The sequence below is a fragment of the Entelurus aequoreus genome, linkage group LG06 (assembly GCF_033978785.1).
Source record: "Entelurus aequoreus isolate RoL-2023_Sb linkage group LG06, RoL_Eaeq_v1.1, whole genome shotgun sequence".
NCBI classification, from domain to species: domain Eukaryota; kingdom Metazoa; phylum Chordata; class Actinopteri; order Syngnathiformes; family Syngnathidae; genus Entelurus; species Entelurus aequoreus.
In genome coordinates, this window is record NC_084736.1 from 17559151 (window position 1) to 17580890 (window position 21740).

Sequence of the window (21740 nt, forward strand, 5' to 3'; positions counted from 1 at the left end):
CCGTAACTTCCGTCTGTATGCTGCTTGGAAGTCTATCACAACTTTTCTATAAAAGAGACGGATTTTCCCCTCCTCTGTGTTCTCTTCATTCCCTCCAGCTGAGAATGTTTCCTCCTTTGTGGTTTTGTTGTGTTTTGGTAGGGAAAAAAATGGAAACCTTTGACATTTAGGATGCAGCAAAGCAGGCCTCTACGTGTCATCTCATGTCGTTTTCTGCTTTATATGTTCTATAAAAAAAAAAAACACATTCAGCAATCACAGTTACACGTGGTGAGGTTTGTGATGTTGCCATAGTAACTGTACATAAACATGCCAACAGCTGTTTTCAACTTATCAATGTAGCTTAGCGTTAATGATGTAAACCGCTTCACTCAGTGCACACAGTGAGGTTTAAAAAAGAGACCGACAGATCATCGACTGGGCTGATATTTGGCATGTTGACATATATTGGTGTACCGTATATTCCTGACTATAGAGCACACTGATATATTAGCCGCACCCACTAAATTTTAGAAGAAAAAATATTTTTTCCATATATTAGCCACATTGCAAAATTAGTTATTTATACAATAAGATTCTGTGAAAGTTTATTTACATACTGTAATTGTTTTCAAACGGGGTCTGTAACACGGCAGTAAAACAGCTGATAAACAAAACAGAAGTCATTATCATGTACCACAAGATGCGGAAGCCACCTCTCCAATCAGCTTAACGGACTAAACAACTCCACAGTGACGTTTTGGTGAATTTACGAAACTGAAACAATACAAAAATAATGCCATTGTAAGTTAATAATGCTAACATAGACACTCATAAACGTGTTAGCATATTAGCTATTGCTAGCGATGCTAGCATCATTACATTACGAAAGCATGTACAAATATGCATGAAAATACTCTTACAGACATCACACATGGGACGGTTTAGTAAGTATATACAGTTTTAGTTATACTGTAAAAACTTACAAACATTCCTTAGAGTGATTAATGAAGAATCTATACGAGTAGAAACGCTATGGATGGCTAGAAGACTGAATGGCAATCTTCCAATTTTTGCAAGGAAATTCAGTTTTTGTCCTTTTTCGGTCCCATTTTTTTTTTATTTTTTTTTTTTACAGTTGTGTCACTTGTGAAACCCTGAAATGTGTAAGAAAACTTTGCATAAAAATGGCTGCCGTTTCTAAACTGTAAGCACCATATTGTTGTGCAACCCCTTGAATGAAAGTGGAGTCTATTCTTTCATTTTGTTTCATTTCAAACCCTTTTTGTGGCAGTGCATGAAGGCAAACATGACAAGAGACTGTCCAAATATGCTTCTGAGTGTAAATGTATGAGTAAACATCCTCGAGTGTGCCTCATATCAATTGAATCCAACTTCATTTCAACAGCACGGTGCTCATGCTGCACATGCATCCATCCACACTGGGCGGGGTGGATCAATAGAATGTTCCGCAGCCAGGCGGAAGCGAGCAGGGCGTGGCCGCCGGCTAATGCAGCACTGATGCTGCAACGGCGTACTGAAAACACCCAAAAGCTTTTATGAGCTTCTTAATTGATAATGAAGGCCTTGGCCCCCTCCATCTTCATCCCCTCCTCGGCAGACCTGTTAGCAACACACAGTTTTATGTTTAGCTGCAGCTCCTTTCAGCGTTCAGCCGCACACTCGTTAAAGCCGGACCCCCGCTCGCTTGTCCCTTGTGTGGCGTCAGACCTCAGCGGAATCAACCCCCAGGGGAAAGACTTCCGTGCAGTCAGCAGGTCCCGGGATCAGGTCCTGAACTGAAAACATCTGCGTGATGCTGTGCAGGACTTGGCTGCGATCACTGGCAGACTCCGCCGCCTTCAAGAGGCGCACTTCTCGTAAGTCTGCAGAGCCGCCAAGGTTTAGGGCCGAGGAAGTCCATGTTGTGGTCCACGTGGTGCACATACAGTGCCTCGGTTTTTGTTCCAAAAGGTCAAAATTTTCCCATCAAAATCATGTAAATTCAAATAATCCATTCCAGACACCCAAAAATACTTTCATAGGGAATAATGCTCGTTTTACATTCTTTAATTTTCTCAAAAATCTACAGTGCGCCTTATAACCCGGTGCACCTAACGTACATATTGATTCTGGTTTATTAGTTTATTAATGATCCCCATTAGTCTACACCGCAGTGGAGACTATTCTTCCTGGGGTCCAGGCAAAAAACATCACACAATCACAAAACAAAAGATTACAATGCAGTACAACATGATCAAATAATAAAATGTTGTAATACAAAAATAGCAACAAAGAACCAAAAAAACCCCCCAAAAAACCAATAACTTTGAGTTTACATAGTAATGTTCATACTAAAGATAAAAAGAGCAATATAAAAAAAAATATATATACATTTTTGCAAAAATAAAACAAATAACCAATGGCCTAAAATATAAACATTAGTGTACCAAAGAAACAATAAGTGACGAAAAAGTACCATCCATCCATCCATTTTCTACTGCTTGTCCCATAATCAATAAAATAGTCAATAATCAATAAAACCAGTCATGACATTAGGTACAATCTAGAATAATCTCTTTCTGCAATACTTCTTCTCTTGGTTGTGCTTACCGACCTCGAAGCAATTTGTTTTAGTTACACGGTGTAATGATAAGTGTGACCAGTAGATGGCAGCCACGCATAAGAGATACATGTGGACTGCAGGCTGACGCCTGTTAAATGCATGACAGTATCAAGTACCGATAAGCAACCACACCCAAAACCTTGATATTTCATTGAGAATATAGAACATTACACACAGCGCTATAAAATGTGTCGGAATGTTTTATTACGACTTTGGTAATCTACAAAGCCGCACCACTTGATTGAACGCGGAGCATTACGACTACCGTAGTCAGACGTACTGTGCGTCGACATACAGGTATTATTATGGTGTGTGGATAAGGACCCCTAAATGGCACCCACTAGGAGACATATTATCTCGCGTTTTGTTTTGCAATATTATGCAAAACCAACTTTTCCTACTTATTGGTACCTGCTGATGTGTATTTGTGATCTGCTTAAAAGGGAAAAGGAGAATTGCACTTTTTTGGAATTTTGCCTATCGTTCACAATTAGAGATGTCCGATAATATCGGACTGCCGATATTATCGGCCGATAAATGCTTTAAAATGTAATATTGGAAATTATCGGTATCGGTTTCAAAAAGTAAAATGTATGACTTTTTAAAACGCCGCTGTGTACACGGACGTAGGGAGAAGTACAGAGCGCCAATAAACCTTAAAGGCACTGCCTTTGCGTGCCGGCCCAGTCACATAATATCTACGGCTTTTCACACACACAAGTGAATGCAAGGCATACTTGGTCAACAGCCATACAGGTCACACTGAGGGTGACCGTATAAACAACTTTAACACTGTTACAAATATGCGCCACACTGTGAACCCACACCAAACAAGAATGACAAACATATTTCGGGAGAACATCCGCACCGTAACACAACATAAACACAACAGAACAAATACCCAGAACCCCTTGCAGCACTAACTCTTCCGGGACGCTACAATATACACCCTGCTATAACCCCCCCACCTCAACCCCGCGCCCCCCCCCAACCCCGTCCACCTCAACCTCCTCATGCTCTCTCATGGAGAGCATGTCCCAAATTCCAAGCTGCTGTTTTGAGGCATGTTAAAAAAAAATAATGCACTGACTTCAATAATAAATATGGCAGTGCCATGTTGGCATTTTTTTCCATAACTTGAGTTGATTTATTTTGGAAAACCTTGTTACATTGTTCAAAGCATCCAGCGGGGCATCACAACAAAATTAGGCATAATAATGTGTTAATTCCACGACTGTATATATCGGTATCGGTTGATATCGGAATCTGTAATTAAGAGTTGGACATTATCGGAATATCGGATATTGGCAAAAAAGCCATTATCGGACATCTCTACTAAAAACTACTGTTACAACAAAGATGACTGGTAGAAGGCGGTGTCGAAGTGTAGGCACGTAAAAAAGACCCGCTCACAAAACGGCACATCCCAAAGAGACGGTCAGAAACCAGCTTGAAGATGGTCTGTAAAACATAATCTTTGCAACATTTTGACCAAAGAACCACCATTACATGTTATGTAGACCACAAGGAAGTGTTTTAAATGTAGAAAATAAATCGTAAAATTACCCCTTTATCGCGCCTTTTAATCCGGTACGCCTTATTGTATGAAAAAAGACCTGAATAGACTCGCTTATCGGCAGTGCACATTATAATCCGGTGCGCCCCATTGTCTGAAAAATACGGTAAGAATTAGAGTACCCACAAAATTCCTTTTGTAAGTGCTACTGGGAACACACCACTTTGTGTGTCTGGAGCTTTAACGCTAATGACCCGTGTTTGTCTCCAAGCGAATGTCTCCAGGGAGAGCTATTGTGTACTCTATCCGCTTTTTACACAAACACTGTAACTCTGTCCAACATAATAGATGCCAAACATCACATACAACAACGTAACATTAAGGACAGGAGGATACAACTGTTAGCAACAGTCGCATAGCTATAGTATATTAGCTACAGTGCTAACATTAGACTCTCATTTGTATGTCAACATCATGGTTGGTTATCATACTTGCTGAAGAAAAAAATAAACAATCAAACTTAGCTCCCACACTTGTCGTTGACTGACGGGTAGTTGGCAGAGCTATTTTAGATGTGTAGCGAAGCCTGCTTTTTACCCCAAAAAATTGAATCATGTGTGTTTTCAGCTTATCTTACTTAAGATGTTTCAGGATTGTTTGTATTGAAGCCAGGACTATACTGATTTTTTAATGACAGATGACGATTGAAGTATCAATCAATCAATTTCCTTTATTTAACCAGATAAAGACTCATTGAGATTAAAATATTTTTTTCAAGAGCGACCTGACAAAGAGGGCGGCACAAACAAAGTTACAATAATAATTACAACAAAGACAATACAACAGAACAACAGCAGGCCATAGTTTGGCCGGGGGTGCGACTTATACTCTGGAGCGACTTATGTGTGAAATTATTAACACATTACCGTAAAATATCAAATAGTATTATTTAGTTTGCATGTCTTCCCCGTGACTGCGTGGGTTCCCTCCAGGTACTCCGGCTTCCTCCCACCTCCAAAGACATGCACCTGGGGATAAATTGATTGGCAACACTAAATTGGCCCTAGTGTGTGAATGTGAGTGTGAATGTTGTCTTGTCTATCTGTGTTGGCCCTGCGATGAGGTGGCGACTTGTCCAGGGTGTACCCCGCCTTCCGCCCAATTGTAGCTGAGATAGGCTCCAGCGACCCCGAAGGGAGTAAGCGGTAGAAAATGGATGGATGGATGGATGGATATTATTTATCTCATTCATGTAAGAGACTAGGCGTATATCAGCAATCGTCACACACACACGTCAACCAATAAAAATTTGGCGGGGGCCGGTCATGGCAGAAGTGCATTGTGAAAAAAAAGATGCTACCTGCTACTACTTCCGTACCATTGTCTACCTTTGGAGTTGGCAGAGTTGTTTAGAAGCGACACAGAGGAAGAAGATTTCATGGGATTTAGCGATTAGGAGTGACAGATTGTTTGGTAAACGTATAGCCTGTTCTATATGTTATAGTTATTTGAATGACTCTTACCATAATATGTTACGTTAACATACCAGGCACGTTCTCAGTTGGTTATTTATGTGTCATATAACGTACACTTATTCAGCCTGTTGTTCACTATTCCTTATTTATTTTAAATTGCCTTTCAAATGTCTATTCTTGGTGTTGAATTTTATCAAATAAATTTCCCCAAAAAATGCGACTCTAGTGCGACTTATATGTTTTTTTCCTTCTTTATTATGAATTTTCGGCCGGTGCAATTTATACTCCGGAGCGACTTATAATCCGAAAAATACGGTAAGTAATAATTCAATTTAAAAGCAAGTACATTTCCCAAGAGAACTGCTATCTCGATCTTTTCAAATGGACTTGAACTCCCCCAAAGTGATCAATTCTGGTAGCCTCAGATCTTTCTGGATGTCATTCCATGACCAGGGAGCAGCATAACTGAATGTTTTTTTTTTCCAAGTTCTGTGTTGGCTCTAGGAACCAACATGTATGGCGGAGGTCCTTGTTTGTAGTCTCCAAAGACTCAACGTTCCAATGTATTATTGTTGTGCATGGAAGCAATAACCCTATTGATTTTCACTGACATGTGACCGTTAATGTTTGAGATTGCCTAGGTCAAAGGTTATATAGTTTCTAGCCAGCGCCCTGCAACCTCTCATTCATTTTCCCCTACCGCTATTCAATGACGTGTTGACAGGACCCACTCTGCTAGTACGTGTGTGTGTGTTTTGTGTAGTGCAGAGCGTCGCACTGTAAGCATCTCCCGCGCCTTCGCACCTCTACCTTCCCGCCCCGTCACCACGAGGCCCACAGTCTCATTCCCGCAGGAGACGCCAGTTGCTGCTCGCACCTCACTGCCACAGTCCTTGACCTAGACTGTGTTTGAGTGTGTGTGTGTGTGTGTGTTAATCACATCTATATGCACACAATCCTGTACAACTAATCCACACAGTTTTTTTTTTTTACAAACACACCTTTCCCACACACCCTGGGTCTGGTGTCAAACACCCTTTTGATCTGGGTTTATGTGTATTAGCGGGCTGCAGAGTGCATGCCAAAGCACACAGGTGGCACAATAACTCTTAACCTTAACGACATATCAGCTAATAGATACCGGAAGAAAGTTGTTTCCAAAAATGGCTGTCATATTTGTGTTTGCTTGTGAGTTAGCAGTTAGCACACACTTCCTGGTTCATGGAAGACACCGAACGGGCGATGCAATCAGATGGTTCGATTACTATATCTGCACCTCACCAAAATATGTACAATATTACTATGCATTGCTGGGCGATGTAACAATATCGATATATATCATGATAGACACACAATGTTATGCCTTGGCGAGAATGAGGACTCAGGTGCAGAAGGGGGACGATTGACACAGGCTTTATTTCAACAGTTTCTTTGAAATCTCTTTGGACAGAGTGATTTAAACAAAATGGCTACAAAATCTATCCTTGATACACTAGAGCAGTGGTTCTTAACCTGGGTTTGATCGAACCCTAGGGGTTCGGTGAGTCGGCCTCAGGGGTTCGGTGGAGCCTCCGCCGTCAAGCCACACCCCCGACTCATCGTGTAATAAAAACTTCTGCCTATCGGCGTATTATGGATACCCCCAAACAATGTTCCCTCTAATTTACCATCTGATTTGCAGGTGTGTCATTTGTTGTGAGTTCATGGACTGTGTAGGTTTTGTTCTTTGAACAAGGTGATGTTCATGCACGGTTCATTTTGTGCACCAGTAAAAAAAACATAGAACTTTGTCTTGGATTTGAAAAAATTTTTTATTTTAATTTTTCACTAACGAAGGGTTCGGTGAATGCGCATATGAAACTGGTGGGTTTCGGTACCTCCAACAAGGTTAAGAACCACTGCACTAGAGTAACAAAAGATATATAGCATAGGGCATAAAGCAGTAAACGGAAAATCACTCCATAGGGATGGAAAAAGGCAATAGCAAAATTCTACACAGATCTAATAACAAAAAAACAAGAAATCTATGATTAGCAACAAAAAAGGTAAATCGCTCATGCAGAGGAGGAGACAAGAAGCTATAAACAGAAAGTACGCTATAAAGAGCTGAGAGAACTACAAACTAAAGTGCTCCAAGAGGAGGAAAAAAAGGAAGGCAAAGCACTATGAAATTAGCACACAAAAACTGACCAAAAAACTTTAGCAAACCAAAATCAGTCTTTCTCAGAGGGTACAAAGAAATCAATAAATAAGGCGATACTTAACAACTTGGGTCAAGACTGTGGTCGAAGGCTGGCGGTACATGACGAGACGATATACTCTGGCACAGGACAAGAGGAGGACGAGACATTTATACACATGAGGGAGGGTGACACAGGTGGGCACAATCAGGCAATCAGGAGAGACATCAGACCAGTGAAACAGGAGGAAGGACAAGTGATCTGAAACGAGAGGGAGAGTTAACCTTTCAAAATAAAACAGGAAATGACAAGACAACATGAAACCAGACGAAACCCAGACAAGACTTCACCCAGGTGTGACACACAATCGATATCAATAAAAAATGCTTTTGATAAAATGTTTGATACTTATTTTTTAAGAAACAGGAAGGTTGGTTGCATGAACAAAGACACTGGCTGGCTGGTAACCGAGTAACGCAGGAAGTGATCACTGATCAGTGACAGTGACACGCTAACAGGCAATCAAGTAACAGTATAAGATATCAAGTTTGGTTGCGCCATCTTGTTGTCTTGGGTTGATTCTTTGCATGGAGTGAGAAGAGAAAGTAAAAATGAGTGCTGTAAATAGTGAAGAAATTGTGGATGTAACTAGAAAAGTCACCTCAACAGTATGGAAGTTTTGGGGATTATTTTTTTTAAACGGACCATATTTAGACCAATGTGGTCCATAAATTATGCAAGGCGCTTGTCCTCACCAAAACCGGAAATACAACATCACCTTAGCCGCGCTCACCCTTTAGAGCACAGCTGTAAATTCCTGGCACTAAACCTGCAGAAAGTAGTTCTATTCAGGTATGTCTATGTTTACATGTTCATGCTTTACACTATTTTGTCACACTTTATTAAAACATTTCTTACATGTTCCTTTTTTGCACCGTAACCGTCAACCAATAGCGAGCGCCATAAATGTCATACAAGAAGTCAGTTATTGGTAACCTCGAATGCAGTTCATGTGGAGAGTAGATGGAATATTTGTGTTGGTGTGGACATGAAACACACACAATATTGTATGCATGTATGTGCAGCGCTGTTGTCGGCCTCCCTCTTTCTCTGCGGTGTTTGCACGAGGACGTCCTTGACACCAGCTGGTGTTGCGCTCGGGCCGAGGACATCAGTCGTCACCGACCTTGTTTACTTGTGGTGGGCGGCCATTGTTGTGTGGCTCGATTGTGCTGGACGGGTGCGGCTTTTAATTTATTGATTCCTGTCACAACTGTCTGACGATGCATGCATTTTCAGGCTTGTGCAAAATAGGGCTGCAACTAACGATTATTTTTTATAGTCGATTAGTCAACGATTATCTTAACGATTATTCGACTAACCTTGATACCTGTCTATTACCTGGCACCTTCTATGTTAGCTACCTCTCTTTGTTTATAATGTTCATTTTCTGCTGGATCTACTCTCTTTTTTATGCTGCAGCTGTTACATATACTGTAATATTGTACATGGTAATTGGTATATATTGTATATATGATATACACATATAATATAATATATCAGTATATATCATATACTGTACATATATTATGTAAATATTACATATATGTTATATTTTATATTGCTACTACGGTACATTTTTAGTCTATTTTATACCTGCATTGTCCTTTCCATCCTTACACATTCCATCCTTTGTAACTGAGCTACTGCGTGGAACAATTTCCCTTGTGGATCATTAAAGTTTGTCTAAGTATAAGTCTAAATCTAATCAGATAATAAAGCGTACACATAATTAATGGCTCTAATTTTTTCATTGATTTCTAAATGAAAACATTTTTTGATGTTTAAAAAGCTGCACACTGGTAATTATTGACTATTGATTAACTCTTGGCAGATTTTAGCACTCTAATAGACTCAATGTGTAGAATTGTATCGCTGATAAATTATTAAAATGTTGGCTATTTAATAGATTGTATTTTTTATCTTTTGATACCTCCGCATTGGTGCCTGTCAGTCTCTGTGTGTGTTTGTGTGTGTTTTGATGGCATTGCAAATAGACTCAATGTGTATAATTCTATATTTGGTTGATTCTTAAAATGTTTGCTATTTAATAGAGTGTATAGTTAATCTTAAGATACCTCCACATTGGTGCCTGTCCGTCTCTCTCTGTAGGTTTGTATACGTGCACAAGCGCGTGCAGTTCGCGTCTGTCAAAGAACCTTTTTTTTTCGGCATTGCAAATTAAAGCTGCTTTAAAACGTACTTGAATTTATGTAGAGAAATTGTAGCTGGCTGACTTTGGCTAAAATGATATTAGCCATGTTATTTTTTACACAACTTTGTCTCACTTTTGTTCGCTTGCTAACTATTAATCGATTTAAACTATTATACAAACATCGGGTCTGGTTCAAATATAGAGATGAGGGTCTTTAATTTGACCTGCTGTTGTACTCTGTCTCAAAGTGTTAACATGTGCTCAATGTTTCCTTTCCATTATTGTTATGTTGTCTATTACCATTGTTGGTATTTTGTCCCTTACCATTGTTGGTATGTTCATTCTTCCTACATTGTTGATACAAATTATTGTTACAGTGTAATAATTATTGTTACCTGTGGTAATGCCACCATGATACAACATTTGTATTATAATCCTTAAACAAAGTAAGAGTGAAACTCAATGTATTAATCACTGAATTGAGAACTGGGGGTGGGATTAAATAAGTTATCTTCTTCCCACTCCCTTTCAGGCAAAGCTTGACCATCATGCTTACATACTGTACATTACCTTTTGCATTATATTAATTTATGTTATTACTTGTTGTATACTCTGTACTTTTTTATGTCATTGCCTGAAATAAATTAATAAATGGGAAAAAAAAGAAAGGTAGAAGCTAACACTCTTACTGAGGTTGAGACCGCATCCTCCCTCCAAATGTCTGACATCATGCCTCCGCTTTAAATGCTGGCGTCTCACAGATGTATTGCCATAAAACAAGGTCCGCTTTGCAAAATTAACATGGTAATCATGTTCTTAACAAGAATAAGAGGAAATATTCTCAAACTTTACATCAGGGGTGTCAAACTCATTTTAGCTCAGGGGCCGCTTGGAGGAAAATCTGAGCTATTAAAATCATGGCATTAAAACTAAAAAATAAAGACAACTTGAGATTGTTTTCTTTGTCTTACTTTGGCCAAAAATAGAACAAACACATTCTGAAAATATTACAATAAAAAAATTTTTTTTAAACGGCAGCGTTAAAGTTTAGATCCATGTAGGAAAGAAGAAAGTGAATGAATGTTTATAACTGAATACATTTACATATGCATAACAATTTGTTTTCTTTTGTATTAAAAAAAAAAAAAGATTTAAGTAACATTTATGACAACCTTTTTCCAAAACACAATATAGAATGTGAGATACAACAGGATAATGCATACATTTATCATTTGTTTTCAAAACGGTTACAAAAAAGTGGAACCCCAAAAATTCACTGTGGAACCCATTTTTATGACTTGATGGGGTCCTGGGACCCCATTTTGAAAATTCCTAGCGCCAACACTGATGGAGTATTGGTGCGTGCAAAACAGCAGCAGGCGGCTGTGGCCTGCGGGCCGTTTCTAATACTAATCAAATATCATCCCTGGCACCATAGATAATTCATTCGCGGGCCGGATCTGGCCCACGGCCTTGACTTTGACACCTAAATCTTACATGTTAGCACTGGCCTTGTTTTTGCGAGTGACCCACTTCCGCCCGGAAAAACACGAGGGATGACGTCACGACTATTGTCGACAAATATAATTGTCGGCGACAAATTTTATTGTCGACATCTGTTTTACATTTTCATAAAAATATTATTACTATGAACCTCAACAACACTTTATATTTTCATTACCACAAATGTTTAACATTTGAAAATTAAACCACCTTTTATAAATCAGACAACTTAATTTAATGATAGAAATTAAAATGATCGAAAATTGTGAAAAATACCCAATTGCCCAGAATGCTTTACTTTAAAACTAGAAAGATCATTTCATTGATAAAAAATGTACAATTAGATGCAACAATGTTACCCTATTATAGGCCTGGACGATAAATCAATTTGATCAATAAATTCAAGTTTAATGTGGCAGACGTTTTAAAAAATCAATGTTTTTTTTTCTCTTGCTGCGGCATACTCTTTGCCCCATAGAGCTTCCGTAGCGTCCGTCCTTCCTCTTATTTCCTGAAGGGGATTCTCACACACATAGCACAACATGGCTAATGCTAACGCAAACGAGAGGAAGACGTTTGTTAAAAAGAAAAAGAAAAGTGTCTCGAGTGGTTTGGTTTTGGGGCAACAGGCATTGGACAAATGACTGCAATCTGCAAAGTTTGTTTAAAAAGGCAGCAGCACAACAAACTTACCCCAGCATCTGAAAAAACGAGGCATTCAGCCGAGTGCGGGACATGCAACTCTGTATGAGGCGAACTAGAACATAACAACAGAGAAAATAACTCCAGCTAAAAAGCAGCTTACTGTGGTGAAATTTATGATGAAAAAGAAGCACAGTGAAAAACAACCACTAAAGCGGTCGCTTTATACGTCGCTAAAGATGTTGTGCCCAAACAGTGAAAAGGCCTGCATTTATCCAACCATTAAAACTATAGAGACTTCTCAATGCTACATTTTTATTTGCAGAAGTATTTTATTCAAGACGGTAGTTTTGCCTCCCGTAGGATGCTATATAATGAATAACTTTATTTGATTAGGAAAATGCAAATTGATCAAAATATGAGCAAAATCATCACAGTAAATACAGTATGCCAGAATTACCTACAATAGCTAAATTCCATGTTTAGTTTTTTGAAAATGATTTTATACAAAGTCCAATTTATTTCTGTTTTAAAAAGAACCCACTTTATATAAAATAGAATTTTGCTAAGAGTGAAGTGAATTATATTTATATTGCGCTTTTTTCCAGAGACTCAAAGCGCTTTACATATTGAAACCCATTACCTACATTTTAAGCTACTTTTAAACCAGTGTGGGTGGCACTGGTGGGTAAAGTGTCTTGCCCAAGAACACAACGGCAGTGAAACGGATGGCGGAAGCGGGGATCGAACCTGGAACCCTCGAGTTGCTGGCAAGGTCGCTCTACCAACCGAGCCACACCGCCCCAAAAGAGTAAGATGCAGAGTATGCGGTGCCATTTTTATGAATTATCTCTGTTATTTGTATTAATTAGTGTCTTTAAAAAGTGGGGGGAGGAAAATCGTATATCTAATTTTTTGTGAAAAAATCTGAGATTTTATTTTAGGCTATATTGTCCAGGCCTACGTTATTAGGAACTGTACAAATGGTTACATTTACCTTTTAATTTTGTGTTAAATAATATTATACATTATTCAAAAAGGAGGAAATGTTCGGTGAGTTGGTGTTTACAAAGTATTTTTAGTAAAGCCAAATCCTTGGTTAAATGTGACAAATTCTTCCAGTTATTTGGACATAAGGAATTTTCATGAATTGCAATACATTTAATTCCACTTTCTGTATGTTCAAATTACCGTATTTTCTGGACCATAGGGCGCACCGGATTATAAGGCGCACTGCCGATGAGTGGGTTCATTCAGGTCTTTTTTCATACAAAAGGCGCACCGGATTATAAGGCGCATTACAGGGATCATATTATGATTTTTTTTCTAAATTGAAAACATTTCCTTGTGGTCTACATAACATGTAATTTTGGTTCCTTGGTCAAAATGTTGCATAGATTATGTTTTACAGACCATCTTCAAGCCGCTTTCTGACAGTCGCTTCAGGATGCGCCGTTTTGTGGGCGGTCTTATTTACGGGGCTCACCTTCGACAGCGTCTTCTCCCTGTAATCTTTGTTGTAGCGGTGTAGTGTGCAAGGACGGGTGTGAAAGAAGTGTCAAAAGATGGAGCTAACTGTTTTAATGACATTCAGACTTTACTTCAATCAACAACAGAGCAGCATCTCCCCATCCGTGGCTCACTAGTGCAACAACAATGCCGGAAATGTGTCCCGTAAAAAAACGTCTGACCGGAACTATCTAATAACTAAAGTTCCGTGGATCCATCCATCCATCCATTTTCTACCGCTTGTCTCTTTTGGGGTCGTGGGGGATGCTGGAGCCTATCTCAGCTGCATTCGGGCGGAAGGCGGGGTACACCCTGGACAAGTCGCCACCTCATCACAGGGCCAACACAGATAGACAACATTCACACTCTAGGGTCAATTTAGTGTTGCCAATCAACCTATCCCCAGGTGCATGTCTTTGGAGGTGGGTTCCGTGGATGAATTATGTAAACCTACTCCACTGGTAGTTTTTAACGCTTTCATTGCGAGATATAAGTTAGAACTTTACGCCATTTATATTACAAACGGCAACAGCAGAGGGTGTGTCCCCTATAACAGTGGTTCTTAACCTTGTTGGAGGTACCGAACCCCACCAGTTTCATATGCGTATTCACGTGAAAAATAAAATGTGTTTTTTTAAAAATTCAAGACAAAGTTATGTTTTTTTTACTGGTGCACAAAATGAACCGTGCATGAACTTCACCTTGTTCAAAGAACAAAACCAACACAGTGCTTGAACTCACAACAAATTACACACCTGCAAGTCAGTGTGATATCTGCTGTTGCCGTATCCATAATAAGCCTATAGGGAGAAGTTTTTATTTACACAATGAGTCGGGTGTGTCTAGACCTCCACGGCAGAGGCTCCGCCGAACCCCTGAGGCCGACTCACCGAACCCCTAGGGTTCGATCGAACCCTGGTTAAGAACCACTGTCCAATAACAAGAAGATAGTGAAAAAGAAGAAGCTTATCGACTACGGCATGGGTACGGACTACAGTGGCGGATGTGCACAAATTTTCAGAACTTATGCAGATCTCAAATACACATCAGCAGGTACCAGAAGGTAAGAAAAGTTGGTTTTGCATAATATTGTGAAACAAAACGACAGATAATATGTCTGCTAATGGGTGCCATTTCATACGCCATAGTAATAATTGTATCTCTGACTACGGTAGCCGTAATGGGCCGACAATCCATCAAGCGGTGCGGCTTCAAAGTCATACTAAAACATTTTGACAGATTTTTGAGTGCCGTGTGTAATGTTCTTTATTTTCAATGGAACATTTAAAGTTTTGGTGTTGTTTACTGGCGTCATATTGCTGTCTACACGTCATATTGCAGTATACACGTATCTCTTATGTGTGACTGCCATCTACTGGTCACACTTATCATTACACCATGTACCAAATAAAATTGTTTAGAGGTTGGTAAGCACAACCAGAATTATTCCGTACATTAGGCGCACCGGGTTATAAGGCGCACTGTCGTAAAGGATTTTAAGTGCGCCTTATATTCTGAAAAATACAGTAATTTAAAGTCCCCTTTGTTAAATGAGTTGAACTGAAATCCAAGCACGAGCCTGGAATTCAACATTGCAATATTGTATATATTGCATGTATATTGTACAATATATATTGCAGTTTGTCATGTAACGGTGGTGAATGTTCTTCTTTGTGCCTCGTGGTTTGCTGCTGTGCGACATATTCCGAGGGGTCGTTCATCAGAAATGAAGAACAGGTCCGGTCTTGTTCTGAAGCCCACACTTGACTGTGTGGGATCGACCCGGAGGCAGCGTGGATCAGAGTCAAGGTTCAGAGGTTAGGCCCCGCCCCCAAGAGACTGAAAACCTCCAGTGGCTGGCCGCCACGAGGGTTAAGTGGTGGCCACCGTTTGATGAAGCTCCAATCAGACGTCTTGTTGTGTCTGGAAAACGCAGATGCTCTCGTCTCCTTATCATGTTTTTATTTCAACTATTGAGTGCAAACAAGTGTGGACCCCCCCTTGCTTTCAACCTCGCCCCTCTAGGCTTTTTAAGAACATCGGGATCTCAACTGGAATGTGAGCAAGGCAGTGAGAGGAGGGTGCGGAGGAAGAGGGAATGAGGAGAATCCCGATGAGTCACGGTGGGAGAACGATGCCCACAAACAAGAGAGGAATGCCTTACGGAATGTTGCACAAACAGAGCAGGTTGAGAACTTTTAGAGAGTTGGATATTTTTCAACGGTTTCCTTCTGAAAAATGCAGTTGGTGACATAACTCTAAACCCTGTTGTTGTTTTAATGCAGGCTATTTTGACTGACATAGTCATGGGATGGAACTAACAAGCTAACAGGGAGGCGTGGAGGAGCTAATGCTAACAGCACCATCACAATGCTGCCTCTGTTTACATTCTTCAGAGTGGTCACGGGATGTTATTTTGTAGTTTGGTGTTCCTATTCTGTGCTATTTGGCAGATATTTGAAAGGAAATTGGCTTGAGAGTTGAAAGGCTTAATGGAATTTAATACTTGGCTGTAACCAGCAGAGGTGCTGTTGATTTGATTGATTGATTGAGACTTGTATTAGTAGATTGCACAGTACAGTACATATTCTGTACAATTGACCACTAAATGGTAACACCTGAATACGTTTTTCAACTTGTTTAAGTCGGGGTCCAAGTTAATAAATTCATGGTAGAATCAGTCTCAAATAAAGCCTAGGTCAGGGGCCGCAAGGAGGACAATCTATTTCCAAGGGGTAAAATCATGACATACTAACTTAAAAATAAAGGCAACTTCAGATAGTTTTCTTTGTGAAAATGTTCATATCACAGATAATACTCTTGACAAAACACGTCAAGTTAGTTGAAAATTTAAAAGAAAAAAAAATTGGTGCAGTTTTAAAAACACAACTATGGACATGTTGAACTTAGACTCTCTCTCAATGTATCTACAAAGCCATTCAACTTTAAGGCAAAGCCTATCTGGGATTGAATAAAATGTTAAATAGATAATGAATAATAAAACCTTTTTCTCAGTATCAAATACGGTCAGTGTACGTTGCGACCGTCCGTTTTTCGTTTGGAATAGAACAATTATTTTACATAAAAATCCAGTTTTTTTGTTTTAAATGTCAAATGGATCATTAACCATTATCCGGTTTTATTAATGTGTTTGAAAATCAAAAATAGGAATTAAAACAGTGAGCGGAAAACCCTTCTCTCTATTCCCCATTCAATGTTTGGAGATATGGTTGAAGAAGAAGAAGAAGAAGAGCGACGTTTACCTGCTCAATACAGAACCAATAAAATGTGTCACTTTCCATGTTTCTGGGCATTAAAAAATAAGAGGGAACCTTCTACCGTGACCAAATTGTTTTGACGACACTGACACCATTCTTTGCATTCTTCTTTTTCTGTTGTTCCGGGTCACTCACATACGAGGATCCTGAAAAGAGAGACTGCATATGTGCAATCCACAGGAATACAGAAATTAGTTTTACACTAGTTGTTTAAATTCCCATTTTCGATTTTCAAACATTAATTAATGAATTCCGGTAACAGATAATGGATAGCGAACCAAAAAACAAGAATGATTATGTTAAAGGCCTACTGAAACCCACTACTACCGACCACGCAGTCTGATAGTTTATATATCAATGATGAAATCTTAACATTGTAACACATGCCAATACGGCCGTGTTAACTTATAAAGTGCAATTTTAAATTTCCCGCTAAACTTCCGGTTGAAAAACGTCTATATATGGTGACGTATGCGCGTGACGTCAATCGTTGAAACGGAAGTATTGGTACCCCATTGAATCCAATACAAAAAAGCTCTGTTTTCATCTCAAAATTCCACAGTATTTTGGAGATCTGTGTTGGTGAATCTTTTGCAATTTGTTTAATGAACAATGAAGACTGCAAAGAAGAAAGTTGTAGGTGGGATCGGTGTATTAGCGGCTGGCTGTAGCAACACAACCAGGAGGACTTTGACTTGGATAGCAGACGCGCTAGCCGACGCTAGCCGCCGACCGCACGGATGATCGGGTGAAGTCCTCGTCCTTCCGTCGATCGCTGGAACACAGGTGAGCACGGGTGTTGATGAGCAGATGAGAGCGCTAATGTTTTTATCATAGCTCTGTGAGGTCCCGTTGCTAAGTTAGCTTCAATGGCGTCGTTAGCAACAGCATTGTTAAGCTTCGCCAAGCTGGGAATTATTAACCGTGTAGTTACATGTCCATGGTTTAATAGTATTGTTGATCTTCTGTCTATCCTTCCATTTAGGGATTTATTTATTTTGTTTCTATCTGCATTTGAGCCCGATGCTATCACGTTAGCTCAGTAGCTAAAGAGCTTCGCCGATGTATTGTCGTGGAGATAAAAGTCACTGTGAATGTCCATTTCGCCTTCTCGACTCTCATTTTCAAGAGAATATAGCATCCGAGGTGGTTTAAAATACAAATCTGTGATCCACAATAGAAAAAGGAGAAAGTGTGGAATCCAATGAACCCTTGTACCTAAGTTACGGTCAGAGCGAAAAAAGATACGTCCTGCACTGCACTGTAGTCCTTCACTCTCACTTTCATCATCCACAAATCTTTCATCCTCGCTCAAATTAATGGGGTAATCGTCGCTTTCTCGGTCCGAATCTCTAACGCTGCATTGTAAACAATGGGAAAATGTGTGGAGTCCTTCCTCCGGTGACGTCACGCTACTTCCGGTATAGGCAAGGCTTTTTTTTTATCAGAGACCAAAAGTTGCGACCTTTATCGTCGTTGTTCTCTACTAAATCCTTTCAGCAAAAATCTGGCAATATAGCGAAATGATCAAGTATGACACATAGAATGGATCTGCTATCCCCGTTTAAATAAAAACATTTCATTTCAGTAGGCCTTTAAATTATTTTTCTTTTGCACATGAAAAACATTTGCGACGTATACGGACCCTTTTCAAGAGGGTTGAGGTCCACTCCGCGTCCAATTTTCTCTTTTTTTGACAGAGACACTTTGAGACAATGATGGTGCCAAACCAGGATGTGTTCGCAGCAGAGGTTGCCTTGCAACTTCCGGTTTCTTTCGAAGAAGAAAAGAAAAAAAATAATAGAACGTTTTATCGAATGCATTTTTTTATTGATAATCGATTTTGTGTCTATCGCAACATATATTAATACCATTTTATCACCCAGCCCTAGTCCGTACACACTCTGAACCAGACACAAAGCAAGTATTGTCCGAGTACAAATTGACAAATCACAGCCTTCACAGTTAATATTTTTTCGAGGTGCACACACAGGAAGGTTTAGAGGGGGAGAAGCAAGAAAGAGAACATCAGCGATGGAAAGTTGAGCTACTCAGCTATGGCACAGCCGGTTTGGCGGCATCATTCTGCACTGGCATGGAAACAGGACCTCAGAACATCTAGAAAAGGGAAAGTTACACATAAATTTTCCAAGTCAATACAGGAAATGTAGTAAAAAGGCCGTCCCAAGTATGCAAACTGCTTTTGCCAACAAATAAGTTAGCGCCCTCTATAGCCACAGTCTTGAGATTTTAGACGCGGCCAAAAGAAAATGAAGTGTAAAAGTGAATGAAAGTGTGTTTGTTTTTTCTGTGCCTTGGCTTTTGATGCTGAGGCAGCTGCTGAGAATCGGCAGCACTCAGCATCCCCTAGTGCTATTAATGGTATTGCCTGACTAGCATCATCAGTTAGCCACTTTGAAAGTGCTGCTTATTTCAAATATGAATAAAGAAGAAAGGAACAGAGGAGATGGCTTTAATGCTCCACCTATCCAAACTTACTTCTCCTGACCTCAGCTTTGATCTCCCTTCAATGCCTTCTTTGGTCTTCTTCTTCCAGTGCTGTGGTTTTCTCCCTTCAGTGCGCACATTCCGGCATTTTAATACAGATTCATCCGCTTCAAAAGCCGCTTGTTAGAGCCAAGCATCGCCCATAAAGCGGCCTTAAAAGGTTGATTTGATTCTTACAAGTCCTCCCCCTGCCGTCGTGTTCAGTGTGCAGATTAGCGAGGAGTACGACTCATATCCCTCCAGGGTGGCGCTGTGACCTTCTCCTGCGGCGTTGGAACGAGTCATTGCGCCACAGAGGACAGTTTGTGTCCGTGGGGGGCATTTGCGGTCGCCCCGGAATCAAACGATGGCTAACACACACCGACAGACGCTGAGGAACCGCGAATGGCGCTGGCATATGGAGGTCTTTATTACATTACACAAGCAAAGGTCAATGACTCTGGGATCAACATCTGTCCTCTGGTGACGTCCTGGCCCTCGTCATTGCAAACTGACCTCAGTCTCTTGTGTCCTTAGACTGTACTATGGAGTATTTAATTTGTGTCTTTATTAAGAACGTTTTTACACCAAGTTTATGTAGCTGAATTGTATGCGTTTGCATTTCTTAACGCAATTATTTTACATGAAATTATCCTGCAAATGTCTTAAAATAAAAAATTGTGGGAAAACTTTGTGTATAAAAATGCTGTTTGTTAAAATACAGTGTTTTAAAACTTTGAAAAATCTGAGGTGCTCTAGAGTGTAAAGATTAAAACACCTTTATTAGTACTTGGCCAGTCTAGTAAAAACATGCCTATGCGTTTCAGCTAGGGCTGGGCGATATGGCCTTTTATTAATATCTCAATATTTTTAGGCCATGTCACGATACACGATATATATCTCGATATTTTGCCTTAGCCTTGAATGAACACCTGATGCATATAATCACAGCAGTATGATGATTCTATGTGTCTACATTAAAACATTCTTGCTCATACTGCATTAATATATGGTCATTTTAAACTTTCATGCAGAGAGGGAAATCGCAACTAAGTCAATTGACCAAAACTGTATTTATTAAACAGTTATTATGCAGTGGCACAAACATTCATGTCTATTCCAAAACAGAAAGTGCAAGATTGTCAGAGACATTTTAAAATAAGCTATTAGTGCACTTTTGTGCATGATGTCACTAAGATGACATATCAAAACAACACTAAATTAAAGTGCACTTTTTGTACAGAACGCCACTACAATAGTTTAAAACAAATAAAGTGCACTTTTGTGCATGATGTCAAACAAGATATTTCAATAAGTGTCAAATAAAAATGAGCTGCATAATAGGAAATCAAATAGTGTATGTCCTTCGCTATGTGGTAGGTTCCTGCGGACGTTATCTCCTTCTGTTGTTGACAATTTTTTTCATACGGTGTTGATCTGGAAATGGTTGCTTCGGCATTTTGTTGGTGGCACCGAACGGAGATGTTGACATGCAGAGTTTCAAGCACTCTTCATTCTCTAGCAGGTGACTTTTCAAATGATGCTACGTTAGTAGAGCTGCTACTTTTTGTATGCTTTTGCCACATACTTTGCATATTACGGTTGTATGTTCGACATATTCCCGCTTGAAGCCAAACCACTGCCACATGATGGACCCCGTGCTGTTTTTCTTGGTAATTAATTCTTCCTTCATTTGTTACCAGATTCGCACCTTCTTTCTCTCGTATTACCACTCACACCGCTCCGTTAGTACCACAGCTAATGTTACCATGCCGCTACCTCTCTGCTCCATGAATTGATTTACGTGGACTTAAACAAGTTGAAAAACTTATTTGGGTGTTACCATTTAGTGGTCAATTGTACGGAATATGTACTGTACTGTGCAATCTACTAATAAAAGTTTCAATCAATCAATAAATCCGCAAGGGCGTATACGTATGTGACGTATGTAAGAAGGTGCGCTTGTTTTACGTCTCTGTGAGGAGAGACAAGAAAGAGTGGGAAGAGCCTGCAGTGTAATGCCCGCAGCTAAAAGCAACTGCGTGAGAACGTATACTCGAATGTCACGATATAGTCATTTTCTATATCGCACAGAGACAAACCCGCAATATATCGAGTATATCGATATATCGCCCAGCCCTAGTTTCAGCCTGAAAGGAGTGTTTTAAAACTTGGTGCAGAAATATTTGTTGCTGTAAAATTCACCTCATAGGCTGTTTCTGAGACAGGATCAATTGCTTCAGTCTTAATTTACCGTAAGTGAGTCTTGAATTTTGAAGCAACAAATATTTCTGCTCTGAATTTTCTGTTATTAATTTTTAAAACACTGA

At 39.7% G+C, this 21740-nt stretch overlaps 1 protein-coding gene and 1 long non-coding RNA gene across 3 annotated transcripts in view; one reads left to right on the top strand and one right to left on the bottom strand.

Annotated features, from left to right (window-relative positions):
- Nucleotides 1-21740, top strand: part of arhgap23a (Rho GTPase activating protein 23a) — a 139513-nt gene that overhangs the window by 27278 nt on the left and 90495 nt on the right. The gene's annotated exons all lie outside the window — the stretch shown is intronic.
- Nucleotides 15667-19820, bottom strand: LOC133651464 (uncharacterized). The gene is made up of 3 exons (XR_009826415.1): nucleotides 19423-19820; nucleotides 18569-19041; nucleotides 15667-17082 (listed from the first exon to the last, which is right to left on the bottom strand). It is a non-coding gene; the product is annotated as an uncharacterized LOC133651464 (long non-coding RNA).